The sequence below is a fragment of the Diaphorina citri genome, unplaced genomic scaffold (genome assembly GCF_000475195.1).
Source record: "Diaphorina citri unplaced genomic scaffold, Diaci psyllid genome assembly version 1.1 scaffold82, whole genome shotgun sequence".
Classification (NCBI taxonomy): Eukaryota; Metazoa; Arthropoda; class Insecta; order Hemiptera; family Psyllidae; genus Diaphorina; species Diaphorina citri.
The window spans coordinates 109,973-125,198 of NW_007377519.1; the positions used below are offsets into that span (position 1 = coordinate 109,973).

Consider the following 15,226-nt stretch of genomic DNA (forward strand, 5'->3'; position numbering starts at 1 on the left):
TTTTATTAAAATTCTTTTTTTAAAACTTTTAATTTTTTAGGTTTTCAAAAAATATTGTACCCCTATTTTTTAAATTAAATTAGCTACGTGAAATTCCGTTTTTTTGCAAAAATAAATTTTATACGCTTTCTGTTTCTGCCAAAACCATGTGACTTTCGGATGGTGTTTCGGGGTTTATTTTCTGGGCGCTTTTTTCGCGAATTTTTTGGTGCTTCTAATGCCGGAACCAAATTTTTCCTTGTGAGCTAGTATTGGTCTGCGAATGGTTGTGGAGATGTGGATTGGTGAAGGGGAGTTGTAAGCACGTTTTTGACCTTGTCCTTGAAAGTAGTGACTATTTTGGCGTGGTCTGTGTACAATTTGACATCATAAGGTGAGTTTTATATTACCTACCTAAGTTTTTTTTTTTTAGCTTTGAAGGGCGAATTTTTTGGTGCTTCTAATGCGGGAACCAAATTTTTCCTTGTGAGCTAGTACTAGTATTGGTCTGCGAATGGTTGTGGAGATGGGGATTGGTGAAGGGGAGTTGTAAGCACGTTTTTGACCTTGTCCTTGAAAGTAGTGACTATTTTGGTGTGGTCTGTGTATAATTTGACATCATAAGGTGAGTTTTATATTACCTACGTTTTTCGAGTTTTTTTTTTTTTTTTTTTTTAGCTTTGTTTTTCCTTGTGAGCTAGTGTTGGTCTGCGAATGGTTGTGGAGATGTGAATTGGTGAAGGGGAGTTGTAAGCACGTTTTTGACCTTGTCCTTGAAAGTAGTGACTATTTTTGGCGTGGTCTGTGTACAATTTGACATCATAAGGTGAGTTTTATATTACCTACGTATTTCGAGTTTTTTTTTTTTTTTTTTTTTGAAGGTCACTTCCGGACGATTTAGGAAGGCCATAAAAGCATAAAACTCATTTAGTGGGAAATGCCGGAATGGAGGGTATGGGGGTGAAGCATTAGTGTCATAAATCATTAAATGGATGGGTGACCGACAGGCTGTCGCTATGGCCTTTGGTCAAATATACACCGTGTTTAAACATCGGGATATGAAAACAACTTTGCCATCAGTTTATGAACTTTTTTTATTTATGTATGTGTTAGGACCACAATATTACAGCTAACGAAAAAGTTACTCTAGAGTCTAGATTTCAAAAAGTTTAGGGACACTACATTTTTCAGTTCAGCAGGATAAACAAGGTATATTCTATTCCTATTATAATACAAAACAACAAGGATATAATATTGGGAAAAAGGGGGATTGATTTTTTCTTCGAGATCTATCAGCTTTTTAAAAGGCTCCGTAGAGGTGACGTAGATATTTTGGTAAAAAAGTAAAAAGAAGAAGAAGAAGAAGAAAAAGAAAAAAATTTGCGATTTTTATTCTAAGCTTCTCCTATCCTATCTTCCTTCGATTTTAGGACCAGTTTTCTTTATCAAACCTTTTGAAAAAAAAAAAGATCTTGCTGATTTGACCAAAATTTTAGTTCTATCACTCAAGTTAAGCAACTTTGAGCGTGGATAGTAGGACCTACCTACTTGGATGGGTTCCAATAATAAAATAAATCTGCTCTACAAGCATAGGGCTCTACACACATCCGCCTAGTATCTACTCAACATATTCTCACACGAGCTATGTGCCGTAATAAGTACAAGTACCTCTCATCTCTCACACACTCTACTATTATTATTATAGTAGTAACGGGTGGCCCATTTATATTCATCGTACTTCAAAATCCCGTTACTTTTTACTTTCTAGTATTTATTTATGCGAAAAAAAAGAGCCTTGCGCCATCTGCTCATGTGGAGGCCCCCTAAGCAACATCATCTTCCAATACTGATGGAAAAAACTTGCCAGGTCTAGGCTTCACACAAATGTAATTCAATGTAATAAATAAATATATGATTGGTTCAAAATTTACAGAAAAAAAAAAAGAAAAAACGATGAATGTAAATGGATCACCCTGTAGTATTATTTGAACACTCATCATATTACACTTACACTTCACGTTTTTATTTTTACATCTCCTTTTCATTTTTTACAACCCTTCCAGCAGCTAATAATGGGCCAGTTGAAAAAAAAAAAAAAAAAAAAAAAAAAAAAAAATTAAAAGTGCGTGGCTGGCCTTAATTAAGATCACTGAAGACTCTTTCTGCCTTGGTAATCCTTTGAAACATTTGCAATAGAGTGTAAACTTTTTGTCTTTCCATTTTTTTTTTTCTAGAACTGCTCATTCTAAAGTGATATGAGATGGGTACTTCAGCCTGAGGCACTCTAAATGTCCCCTCATTTTTACTTAAAAAAATTCTCCCTCCCTTTCTCTCCCCCTTCTCTCCCTCTCTTCTTCCCTCTTGTCTTCCTTTTTTCTACCTACACATTTTTACGCGTGACGTACCCCTTTTTGCTTTATTTTCTATTATTTTTTACCCCCCATTATTTTTTCTTTATTGTTCTTACAACCCCCATCCTTGAGTACCCATCTCATATCACTTTTTATTATGTATGTAGGTATGAGTACCTAGGTGCCTTTTTTTTACCCCATTTTTTGTGTTACTTTTCTCTTACTGTTTCTGCCATTATGTCACTTTTTAATGCCAAGGCCAGTAATCTACGTCACAGCAGAGTGAATCACCGTTTGAGCGTGGTGCGTGTCTGGATGGGTGACGAAGACGACAAGGAAAGCCATTGCTGGTGCTGAATTAATGCCACCTTATATCTTGCAGGTATTCAGTCTCGCGAAGACAATTGTCCAAAGTTTTTGTTGCTGACACGACACAGCATAAATTAAATTAATAGTACCCCCCCCCAAAGGGTAAAATGATTTTTTTTTTTTAAACCTACCTAGTACTACCTACCTTTACCTCATATACCTCATGAGATTTTATCCTCATATACCTACAGAGGTAGGATGTGTCTGTTTTTGGAAAGACAAACTTTCCAGTTGTGTGGTCTCATTCACACAAAAATCCAGCTTTATTTCATTACACTGTAACAAACGCTAGAGGTCAAGAGAGCCATGGACCATAAAACAGAAAATAGAAAAGTCAACAGGACAATAAATTTATTACAAATCTTGTCAAAAGGCAAAAAAAAAAGAGGGAGAGATAGTGAGAGAAAGGGAAGGAGAGAGATAGCAGATAGTGAGAGAAAGCGAGGGAGAGAGAGAAAGTTAGGACAGAGATTGTGAGAGAAAGAGAGAGAAGGAAGAGAAGGGAGACCGAGAGAGGGAGGGAAAAAGAGAAAGAAAAAGGACAGAGGGAGAGAGATTTTTCATTAGGAACACATATTTTTTATGTTGTTTACTCTTTTTGTCTCCAAAGTTTCCTCTCAATTTAATGCCACCCTGATCTTTCTTTCTCTCTCTCTCTCTCTCTCTCTCTCTCCTTTTTAGTCCGTCCTTCCTTTATTTATTGTTTTCTCAAACCCCGTTCATCACCACTTTCTTTTTTACTTTCTCTTTTACACATACATTTTTCGTATTTTCGTGAGCTCCTTTGCTGGTCTGTTTCTATGTAAATAATTTTGTAGATATAGGTAGCTACCCTCTTCTTCTTCCTCCCCTTCTACCCGTATTCAGACGAGGCGCACCACCGAGGTAGGTTCAAACTTGCAGACTCGGTAGGTACCCACTTACCCTGTCTGTAACTTATTATGTCATGTAGAATTTTATTGTAGATGTAGTAGGTACATATTATGTATAAGTATGTACCTATATGCAGCTGAAATTCAGAGCCTACCTACCCTATGCTACGAGTAATTTGTGTTGGACCCTTGTCACAAATGTGTCACATTCTCACGGGTGACCCCGTCACATTTAACAATGAGCAAAAAAAAAAAAAAAAAAAAAAAAAAAAAAAAGAAAAAAAAAAAAAAAAAAAAAAAAAGTTTAACAAAAAGAGGGGGCACAAACAAAATTATCTTCTTCCTTTAGTTCAACATCTTCTCTCACTCTTTGTATTTTCTTCCCTTTATTCAAATATGTATTTCAGTATTTCTCTTTATCCTTCTCCCCTTTCTCTCTCTCTTCTCATTGGATTTCCTTCCGCTCTCTTCTTATTCAGGGTAAAGGGAGGGATGTTAGCCAAAATGAAAGTTAAACTTAAAACGAACAAAAAATGAAAAGGAGGGAGAGAGATAGGGAGGAGAAGAGAAAAAGAGGGAGAGAAGGAAGGAAAATGAAGGGAGGGAGAGGGATAGAAAACGAGAAAAGGCGGATATGATATGCTGAATTTTAAATCAGCATGAGTGAGAGAGAAAGAGTGCAAGGGAATGAGTGTGGGAGTGGGAGAGAGAGAGAAAAAGAGGAAGGAAAGGAGAGAGAGAGAGAAAATGTTAAAGGGAAATCGAGCTTTGTTATTATGTAACAGATTATTTTTGTAGACGAACAACAAAACTCTGAATCTAATCCAAATAAATGTGTTATGAATGCTATGATCCAGGCAGAAAATAGGCCTATTTTTGTTGGAATTCTGTAATGAAAGTGTGAGTGTTAAAAATAGGCCTGTTTTTGCCTGTAATATAAACTGGTGGGTGTATCTACAAAAAGGTCGATATAACATGTGTATCAGTGTGTGTGTGTGTGTGTGTGTGTTTTTTTTACCCTTTGGCCATTAATGGAGTGATAATATTATTATGAAACGAGAGAAATGCAGAAATAGGAGGGAGATAGAAAAAGAGAATGAGTGAGATGGAACCGTTTAGATAAGGCCTATTTTTTTATACTCCCCCATTAGAACATGAACCTGATCCCTTTCTCTCCCTCTTTTTCCTTCTGCTTCCTTCTCTCTTTCTCTCTCCCTCCCTCTTTTTCTCATCCTTTCTCCCTCTCGTCCCCTTTCTCCCTCTCTCTCTCTCTCTCTCTTGCTCTCTTTCTAACATGAAGTTTTGCTAATTGCAAAGAATTATGTGTTGAACCATTAGGAGTGAATTTATGTATTTTTCTCATCCTTTCTCCCTCTCGTCCCCTTTCTCCGTCTCCCTCTCTCTCTCTCTTGCTCTCTTTCTAACATGAAGTTTTGCTAATTGCAAAGAATTATGTGTTGAACCATTAGGAGTGAATTTATGTACCTCTTTTTCTCATCCTTTCTCCCTCTCGTCCCCTTTCTCCCTCTCTCTCTCTCTTGCTCTCTTTCTAACATGAAGTTTTGTTAATTGCAAAGAATTATGTGTTGAACCATTAGGAGTGAATTTATGTAACTGTAAAATAGAGAAAGAGAGATGAGAGAGAGAGAAGAGAGAGAGGAGAGAGAAAGAGAGAGAGAGAGAGAGAGAGAGAGAGAGGGGGGAGAGAGAAAGAGTCCTAAAGGGGATGTACTTAATAAATTATGGAACTCGAAAAAAATATCCTCTTTCCTTATCGCTCTCGTTTCTCTCTCTCTCCCCCTCTTTCTGTCTACCTCTCTTTCTCTTTCCCTTGTAAGAGGGAGAGAGAGAGGGAGGGATAGAGAGAAAGAGACAGAAAGAGAGAGAGAGAGAGACTGGGGGGATTTATGAGAAACATGGTAAAATGAGAAAAAGGGAGAGAGATAGAGAGTAGAGAAGAACCGAAATACGAGTATGAAACATAAAATGAGAGAGAGAGAGAGAGAGAGAGAGAGAGAGAGAGAGAGAGAGAGAGAGAGAGAGAGAGAGAGAGAGAGAGTTGGGAAAAAGGGGGATTGAGAGGGAAAGAGAAAAGAGCGTTAGGTAGCTTACAAAAAGGTGAGGTGTATAGGTAGATCAGGGATAAGGCTAATAGAGATGTGTTGGAATTAAAATAATTTTCCAATACATACAAGGAAACAAGGATAATTGGGAAAAAGGGATCGGGAGGGAAAAAAGTATTTTTCTCCTCTCTCCCTTTTATTTCTTTTTCTCCTTCTCTAATTTGGCTAATTTCTAGCGACACCTATATGAGCGACATACGAGTGTGTGTGAGAGAGAGGGAGGGGAGGGGAGAGAGAGAGAGAGGAGGGATTTTATGGGCATTTAAAGGTAAATACATGGGCACTAGTGGAGAATATAGGAATTAAATTAATTAGGTTTCCCCTCCTTACTCTATCTCTCTCCCTCCTATTTCCTTGTTGGCACTCTATCCCGTAAATTCTCTTCTTCCCCTTTCTCTCGCTCTGCTCTCCCTCTCTCCCCCTCTCTATTCATTCCCTTCTCTCTCCTTCTCTCCCCTAATGTCTTTCTGATCTTTTCCTTCCCTTCTTTATTATTATCTTCTCTGTTTTCTCTCTCTCCTTAGTTCCTCTTCCTCCCTCCCTCCCCTCCTGTCCCTTCTTTAGTGTTACCTTCTCTGTTTTCTCTCTATTTCCTCTCTCTCTTCGTTTCTTTCCCTCCCTCTCCTGTCTGTCTATTCTTATTCTTTACTCTGCTCCTTCTCCTTCTCTTCTCCTCCTTCCCTCCACCTCCTTCTCCTCATAGCATATGCTCTCATTACTTTCTTTTCATTTTGAATTCACCATGGCAGAAATATTTCACATGTTCAAAGGAACGAGTGTGTATGAGAGAGAGAGAGAGAGAGAGAGAGAGAGAGTTTCTTTACTCTGCTCCTTCTCCTTCTCTTCTCCTCCTCCCCTCCACCTCCTTCTCCTCATAGCATATGCTCTCATTACTTTCTTTTCATTTCGAATTCACCAAGGCAGAAATATTTCACATGTTCAAAGGAACGAGTGTGTGTGTGTGTATGTGTGTGTGTGTTTGTGTGTGTGAGAGAGAGAAAGTGAGAGACAGAGAGAGAGAGAGAGAGCGAGAGCGAGAGAGACAGAGAAAGAGAAAGGGAGAGACAGAGAGAAGGAGGGAGGGAGGGAGGGAGAGAGCTAATGTGGTTTAAGTACTTACTTGAATTTCCAATATGAGTTCTAGCTGTTCTAGTATTATTATTCTAATTACTATTTATACAATACGTAGTATGTAGGTACCTTCGCATACAACATGGCTCAGAACTCTCAGAAGTCCTAGCGAACCCCTTGTAATTTTTAAACGGCTTTTTGAAGTTCTGTTTCCTTCTAGACTTCTAGAGAAAGGAAAGGGCCCAAGGCAAATTCGATGGTGATGTCAAAATTCAGGTTCGAACAGAGAGAGGGAGGGAGAGAGAGCTAATGTGGTTTAAGTACTTACTTGAATTTCCAATATGAGTTCTAGTATTTTAGTATTATTAATTATTCTAATTACTATTTATACAATACGTAGTATGTACCTTCGTATACAACATGGCTCAGAACTCTCAAAAGTCCTAGCGAACCCCTTGTAATTTTTAAACGGCTTGGAATTTTGAAGTTCTGTTTCCTTCTAGAGAAAGGAAAGGGCCCAAGGCAAATTCGATGGTGATGTCAAAATTCAGGTTCGAACCCCGGAAGTGGCACTTTTTGGGTAAAAGTCGTCATTTCTCGAGAAATTCAAATGAGAACCCCTTTTTTGAATTTCATTTTTGAAATCTACGTCGAATATCATGGGAAACCAAATAATCTTGTGCCATTATTGACAAGTGGTAAGTACGATCAATAACCAATAACACAAAGGATGAATAAAACAAAGCATCATCAATATGTGATTATGTGGTGGAAAGGGGGATTCATTTTTAATTTATTTCTCATACTGTCCCTTCAGCACGATTTCAATATTCAATTATTCAATGGTGGCACTCTACGATTATTCAGTGTCACACAAAACGATAGCACAATCATAAGATCAATAACCAATAACACAAAGGATGAATAAAACAAAGCATCATCAATATGTGGTATATGTGGTGGAAAGGGGGATTCATTTTTAATTTATTTCTCATTCTGTCCCTTAAGCACGATTTCAATATTCAATTATTCAATGGTGGCACTCTACGATTATTCAGTGTCACACAAAACGATAGCACAATCAATGATTTTTCCCTCGGCGTCCCCCCGACGAGGGAAAAATCATTTCTCCCTCAAACCTCCGGAATTCGAAAACTCTCCAAAGGTGTGTATTTAATAAATCCGCATCATTTTTCACGCTGTCCAACCTGGCCCCGAAGCGGGGTTCTAACCGCACACAAACAATATATCACGCGCTTCCAATACGCGAGATAATTCCCGTGTGTGGTTTTCTCCCACCCGCATCATTTTTCACGCTGTCCAACCCGGCCCCGAAGCGGGGTTCTAACCGCACACAAACAATATATCACGCGCTTCCAATACGCGAGATAATTCCCGTGTGTGGTTTTCTCCCATGATTCACGAGGGAAATGTTCGGATTGTTTATATTTCAGTCCCGGGCAAAGGGACGAATATTTATAATAGCGTTCGAGATAAATCGGTTTAATTCTGAATAAGATGCTCATAAATAAAAATGGCATTAAAGTTCGATGTATTCATAGTTGTGTGTAGGTGGAATAAATTATGGATGTGTTTTTTACTCGATCGCATGCACCGCTTAAAAATTCGCGGTCGATGAGGCCAATCGACCCAACGGCCAGAAAAAAAAGAACCTGAAGCTCAGGCGGTAAAAAGACTGCTAAAAAAAAAACTGCACTTTGCATTTCGCCAGACTTATAGTATGACGTAATATTACAGAAGAACCTTTGAAAACATTGCATAACCATTAATATACCTAGCTGGTGTTCTTTTTTCCCCTTTTCAAAATGTGATGTAGGTACATATAAGGTTGCAAATTTATAAAGTTGCTTCATGGAACTTGGCCCTGAGTTTTTGCTTTCAAATCTTTCAATCCGACGAGCTAAAAAAAAAAAAAAAAAAAAAAAAAAAAAAAAAAAAAAACTATATTAGGCGAGCAGTTCAATGTTACTCTCTTTCTTCCCACTCTTTCCCTTTCCTCCCTCTCCTATTTCCCCCCTTTCTCTTTTCCCTCACTATCCACATGGGATTTTTCTCTCATAACTCAGTAAAGGGATAAACCAGCGGGGAGGAACGGGATAAAGTATTCGGAGGGGGTAAAGTAAAGGGAGGGAATGAAAAGTCCCTCTTATCCTTCTCTCTATTAGCACGGAGGAGGTTGAAATAATTATAGATGAAAGGGAAAAGCTTTATTGTTATGGGGGGAAAAATATCCCCTACAAAGTCCCTTTCCTATAGGGAAGAATAATGTACAAGGAAATTGCTCTTGTACTCCTTTCAGTGATGAAATTTAGATCTTCCTAAAGCTTTTAATTCTCTCGGGATGTATTTTAAACGTTTTTTAAGATGGAGCAAATAGTAATTTGATTGTCTCGTGTTTTCATTTCCAATCAAAATTAATTAAAAAAGGGGAATTTTAAGAGCAAAGATGAAATTCATTTCGAGCTTGAAATGATATTTTATGTTCACAGAAGGGGGCGATTGCTTGCCTTTCCTTTTTTATTTATAATTATATTGTCATCGTTATTTATTTATTTTTTGCACCACTGAGTTTTGAGGTGGATTATTTGCAAAGTTGAATTTGCAAGTTAATCAACGTTGGGCATGGTTAGTAACTGAACGGGTCCCCATCTTTTTGTGTTCCGGTTTCGCGGATAGTTCAATTTTTCCCCTCCCTCAGAGTTCCTCGCTTTCTCCTTTCTCTTTTACCCTCTTCATTTCTTCTTTCGTACTCGTTTCCGTTTTTCCCCTCTCTTTTCCTTCTTATTTCTCCTTTCTTACTCCTTTCCCCCTAATTTCTCCTTTCCTAACCCTTTCTTCGCCTCTTCCTCTCCCTTTTCTCCTATTTAGAAACATATCACTGATTTCACATTTATCAACTTCAGAATCCCATTGTAGGATAATAAAGATCCCATCTTTTTGTGTTCCGGTTTCGCGGATAGTTCAATTTTTCACCTCCCTCAGAGTTCCTCGCTTTCTCCTTTCTCTTTCACCCTCTTCATTTCTTCTTTCATACTCGTTTCCGTTTTTCCTCTATTTTCCCCTCTTATTTCTCCTTTCCTACTCCTTTCCCCTTATTTTCTCCTTTCCTAACCCTTTCTTCGCCTCTTCCTCTCCCTATTTAGAAACATATCACTGATTTCACATTTATCAACTTCAGAATCCCATTGTAGGATAATAAAGAAAGCTTTCCATTCCATCTCTGAGAGAAAGAAAGAGAGAGAGTTGTACCTGAAGTTTACAGCCCCAGTGACCGGAAGATAATTTTTACCTCTAATTTTCTTTTTTCTTTTCTATCTCTTTTCTTCCTGCGCTTTTTCCATCCCTCTTCCTCTTCACACACATAATTTTGGTACCTAAAAAAAAGTCGATGCGATATGCTAGATCTGAAAATAGCATGAGGATTGAGGACCCCTGGCCATCATCAATACGACCGTAATGTGCCAGATATCCATCCATTCCAATTTAAAAGTTTTACAACAATAAAAGCATTATACTATAAAATAACTATACCTATCTACCTATCGTAGGTAATAACAATTATGTGTTTAAAACAATAATAGTCATAATTAAGCACCATGTTCTTAGCACTTGAAAGTTCGCAAACATCTGCTTAATTATTATTTATTGGAGAGAGTGAGAGAGAGAAAGAGAACAGAGGGAGACAGGGAGAGAGAGAGGGAAGGAGAGAGGGAGGGAGAGAGAGAGAGGAGGAAGGGGAAGATTGAGCGAAAAAACTTTTGCAAAAATTAATTTTCAATGGAACGAAAATCCGCTGATTTTTGGAAAGAGAACAGAGGGAGACAGGGAGGGAGAGAGAGAGAGGGAAGGAGAGAGAGGGAGGGAGAGAGAGAGAGAGAGAGGAGGAAGGGGAAGATTGAGCGAAAAAACTTTTGCAAAAATTAATTTTCAATGGAACGAAAATCCGCTGATTTTTGCCCCGAAAATCCAGCAGCGCAGCTTTTTACTGAATTTCTCAATTAGCTTTTGGTTCGTAATGAGTTCTCAAAGTTTTTCCTTCGGATTGCTTAATTTCTCTCACATGATTGGTAGTTCATGAGTCACTTATTGAACTTTCAGCCATTTTTTTGTTCTGAAAGTCGTTCTTTTTGTTCTAAATTCGGGAAAATTTTCGGGAAAAATAATTAAGAAATTTGGGGAAAAAACGAGGAGTTTGCCCAGTGTAGTGAGGTCAAAGAAATGTGTTCATAGTTCTTTTATTTTACCTCCTTTGGTATTTTTGTTTCACATGTTTTTTTTTTTTTCCTTCATTTTTATTTGGTACTTATGTATTTTCTCACCTCCTTTATGTTTTCAGCTGTATCCTCGTGCTGTATTGACCAAATATCAAGAAGGTAAGTGAAAGCAAAATACCTACCTTGTATTATAAGATTATTACTACCTACCTAGATTTCATTGATGTTGTATTCGTTAATAACTGAAAAATCGACTAGAATTTCATTTAATGAGCAAAATAAAATGAGAATAATAAGATCAATGTGACAGTAATTTTCAATAAGGACCTCTTCCCCTCTCCCCCTCCCTCTCTTCCCTCCCCTCCTCTCCCCCTCCCTCTTCTTCCTATATTTATTTGCCGAAATATTGAAATTTGCATTTTATGAGAATCCTATCCTGGCAATGTGTGTAAGGGGGATTTTTTCCAACATTCTTCCAGCTTCTTTCTTACCAATTTGAAATCTGGATTAATAATACACTCAATGTGCCGTCTTTTTGGTCAATCGACCTGGCAGCACTGGATCGCTCAAAAATTTCTTCTTTATTATATTTCTATTGTTTTTATTTACCTCAATATATTACTGACACTTTACCTACCTACCGGATCGAGAAAATTTCGTTCCTCACAATCTCACAAATAAAACGTCGTGTCGCGTCAAAAGAGCAATTTTAACATCTCCACCAATAATTACTTATGTTGCACATTGCATACTCAAAATAATTTTACGGCATTCATACAAATTTTATTTCCTACTGTGCTTTTATTATCTATCTGGTTTTTTGTTCATGTTGAAATTATCATCACCTAATACCTATTTGGGGTATACCTGGATCCAGACTATCAGTCTTAACCCATCGGATTAACCAATCTGATGGGTTAACTAAATCCAAACATGCAAAGTTCAAAGTGTACAATTCTGATTGGTTAATTCAATTCGATAAACATTAGATTCCAAAGAGTGACCCTAATATTAAAGTTAATTGACATTTTGATTCTTTAATAATTTTGGCACATTATTATTATTCTTTCGAAAATACAGACAGTAGATAGAAATGAAACAAAAAACGCAAAAATTGACGAAAAAAAGAACGCGGCATTTAATTTATATATAAATTCCTTTTTTTCTGGCAATAATTAAGAGACAAAGAAAGATTAAAAAAAGTAATGATAAAAAAAGGGAAATTGTTCAGGCGCCCTGTTCCTACAGCCAATGGGCGTCACTTGTATTCCCCCTCCCCTTTCTTCCCTTCTCACACATTTCTGTCTCTCTTCCTCCCATGGGAAACATAGGGTGTGGCGTATACATCTGTCTCTTAAAATCAAGCTCTCAGGTATCATATGTATTAGGTGTTAGATTAACATGAATGTCTCAAGTTGCACTGAGGTGATTAAACTTTCCCCGAAGCTGATAAAGTTTGAATTCAAATAACTAAGAAGATAGATGGAGAACAAAAAGAAGATAGAAGAAATAAAGAAAAGAAAGAAGGGAAATAAGAAGAGGAAAAAGAAAACGTAGGAGTGGGAATACGAAGAAGAGGGAGAAGGAGGAGGGGAGGAACAAGAAAATAAAAGACAGAACCAAAAGAAGAAATAAAGAATAGACAGGGGAATGAGAAGGAGGAGGAGAAGAAGAGGAGGAGGAAGGGAAATAACGAGACGAAAAAGAAAATTAAGGAGTAGGAGGAGGAAGAAGGAAAATAATAAGAAATGAAAATAAAATACCATAAATCTAGGTACCTACCAAAATTTATAATTTTATTATACCTCCACGGGTAAAATAAAATAAAATATACACGCATATAACGAGGGAAATAAGATAAATACACACCCTCAGATTCACACACTTACACACGTAATTTGCATACCCATTTCAGAATTACCCACCTTTTCCGACCCACCCACTCATATCCATTCCCAATTTACCCACACTCATACCCATTCCCTTTTTACTCACTCATCCTCTCACCTTTCCAGCTCGCAATTTTAACTTAGGTCCCGGGAATAATGAAAACCCTAGGCGGAAAACCAGTGCCTTGAACCTCTAAGGATGTGTTCAAACATAGTCGGCCGTCGATCGCGTCGTGTCGATCGATATCCATCGACGAGGTAAATCTATGTTGTCGAGGCAGTGTGGACGGTTCAGTCGTCGTTAACCGACGGTGTCGAATATGTGAAGACACACCTTGGGACTGAAACGATAAATAAATAAATTAGTAGAACTACAGAGATAATCCTGATAACAACCTTTTTCTAGTCCCAAAAGATGAAACACCATCCCCTACCATTTCAGCAATGAAACACTATAATACCATGAACCAAAAACCTGACCTGTTCACATAAACCAGTATGAGTGTGTTTGTGTGTATGTGTATGTGTGTGTGGTGTGGTGGGTGTGTGATGGATGGGTGGTGTGTGTCTGTGTATGCGTGCAATACATCAGTTATTGCTTGATCTTATTTTGATTCGTTCAAATAGATCAAGTGTAGATGTAATTAAAAAAAAAACTACCCTTAGTGCATAATATATAAACACACATCGACAGCTAACTCTGTCTTTTGTTGACCGAACTTTAAATAAATGCATAGATAGAAATATGCACCTAAATAGAGGTATATGTCATGTACTCCGGAGGGGCTGACAGGTGAACCAACTATCACCTTATTTTCCACCGCCACTGGCCCGAAGACAAATTAATGTGAGCAATTCCCAAATTTACCACCTCCACACCTCATCACACCTCCACTTGTTTCTGTTCTTTTTTCTTTCTCCTATTACTTCCCCTTCTCCTCCTTCTTTTCTGTCTCCCTTCCCTCTCTCATTTCCATTTCCTCCTCCTCCTCCTCTTTTTTCCCCTCCTTTTCTTCTTCTTCCCCATTCATTATTTCTTTTCTTCTCAGTCTTCTTATTCTTCTTACTTCTACCCATTTCTCTTTGTTCTCCCCCTCTTACTTCTCTTTCACCCCCTCCTTTCCTTTCCCTTTATTTTTCTTCTTCTCATTCTTCTTGCTCTTTTTCTGCTCATTTCTATTCTTTGTCGTCCTCCTCCTCCTCTCTTGTCCTCCTTTTCCTCGTCCTTCTATTCTGTGCTGCGTATTCATTTGTATTTATTCTGTCCCCTTTTACCTTTTTTTACAACGTCTTTCCCATTCCTCTGCCCCTTCTCCTTCCTTCTTTGTTCTTATTCTTCCTTTCCCTTTCCTTGTGTGTCCCTTGCTCTTCTCTCTACCTTTTATACTTTTTCCTTCCTTCTTCTCCTCTTCCTCTTTCCTACCTTTCGTCCTCTCTCCTTCTCTCCCTTTTATCCCCCCTGGCCCTTTTCCACCTGCCACTTTATCTTCCTCCGGAATTTTTTCATTGTTATTGTTTCCCCTCCTTTTTAGCCCGTCCTTCCTTTAATATTACGATAGGAATAAAAAAAGGTATAAGGGACGGGCTATTGTATTCGCTTCGATGTCGTCTGTCTGTCCCCATAGAAGGACTTATCCAAACCTGGTCGACCTATGTATCAAATTAAAACCAAAAAAACAGGTTTTTGGGGGATTTTTTTCACATTTTCTCACACAAATGAGCTCTGATCTTGAAATTTGTCGCGACGACCTATGTATGAACTCAAAGCGAGAAAGTTTTAGATAGCACTTCAGTCGTTATTTTAAGACCGGTTTTAGCGTCACCTATGTTAAGCTACGCCGAGCAATGCCAACAAATGGATGGGTGACTTAAACCTTATATTGGGAATAAAGAGAGAACGGGCTAAACTATGGGCTAAAAAATTCCCGGAGGGACGGGCCCAGCTTGTTTTCATTGTTATCGTTTCCCCTCCTTTTATTCCGCCTACTCCCTTTCTCCCTTCCTTCGTCTTCCAGTCTTAAGTGCTTGCTTTTCTTTGTTGCTTTCTTTCAATTTAGAGGAATAAAAAAGAAAAGAAAAGAGAGAAAAGAATGCCGAGTTTTGCCAGTGGCGCAGATTGAAAGCGGAGAGAGAGAGAGAGAGAGAGAGAGAGAGAGAGAGAGAGAGAAAGAGAAGGGAGAGGAAGTGTGTAGGGGGAGATATTGCGATTGTAAAGTGGGAGAAAGCGAGGGAGAGAGAGAAAGGGAGAGAGAGAGAGAGGAGGGAAAGGGAGAGAATGTCTGTGAGGGAAAGAGAGAGAGAGAGAGAGAGAGAGAGAGAGAGAGAGAGAGAGAGAGA

General features: G+C 38.2%; 1 protein-coding gene across 1 annotated transcript in view; it reads left to right on the forward strand.

Annotated features, from left to right (window-relative positions):
• Positions 1–759: 759 nt before the first annotated feature.
• LOC103523051 overlaps positions 760–15,226 on the forward strand; it is a 97,072-nt gene continuing 82,605 nt past the window's right edge. The window contains 2 exon segments of the mRNA XM_026832843.1: positions 760–805; positions 11,123–11,159. The gene's annotated coding sequence lies outside the window, so the exon portion shown is untranslated.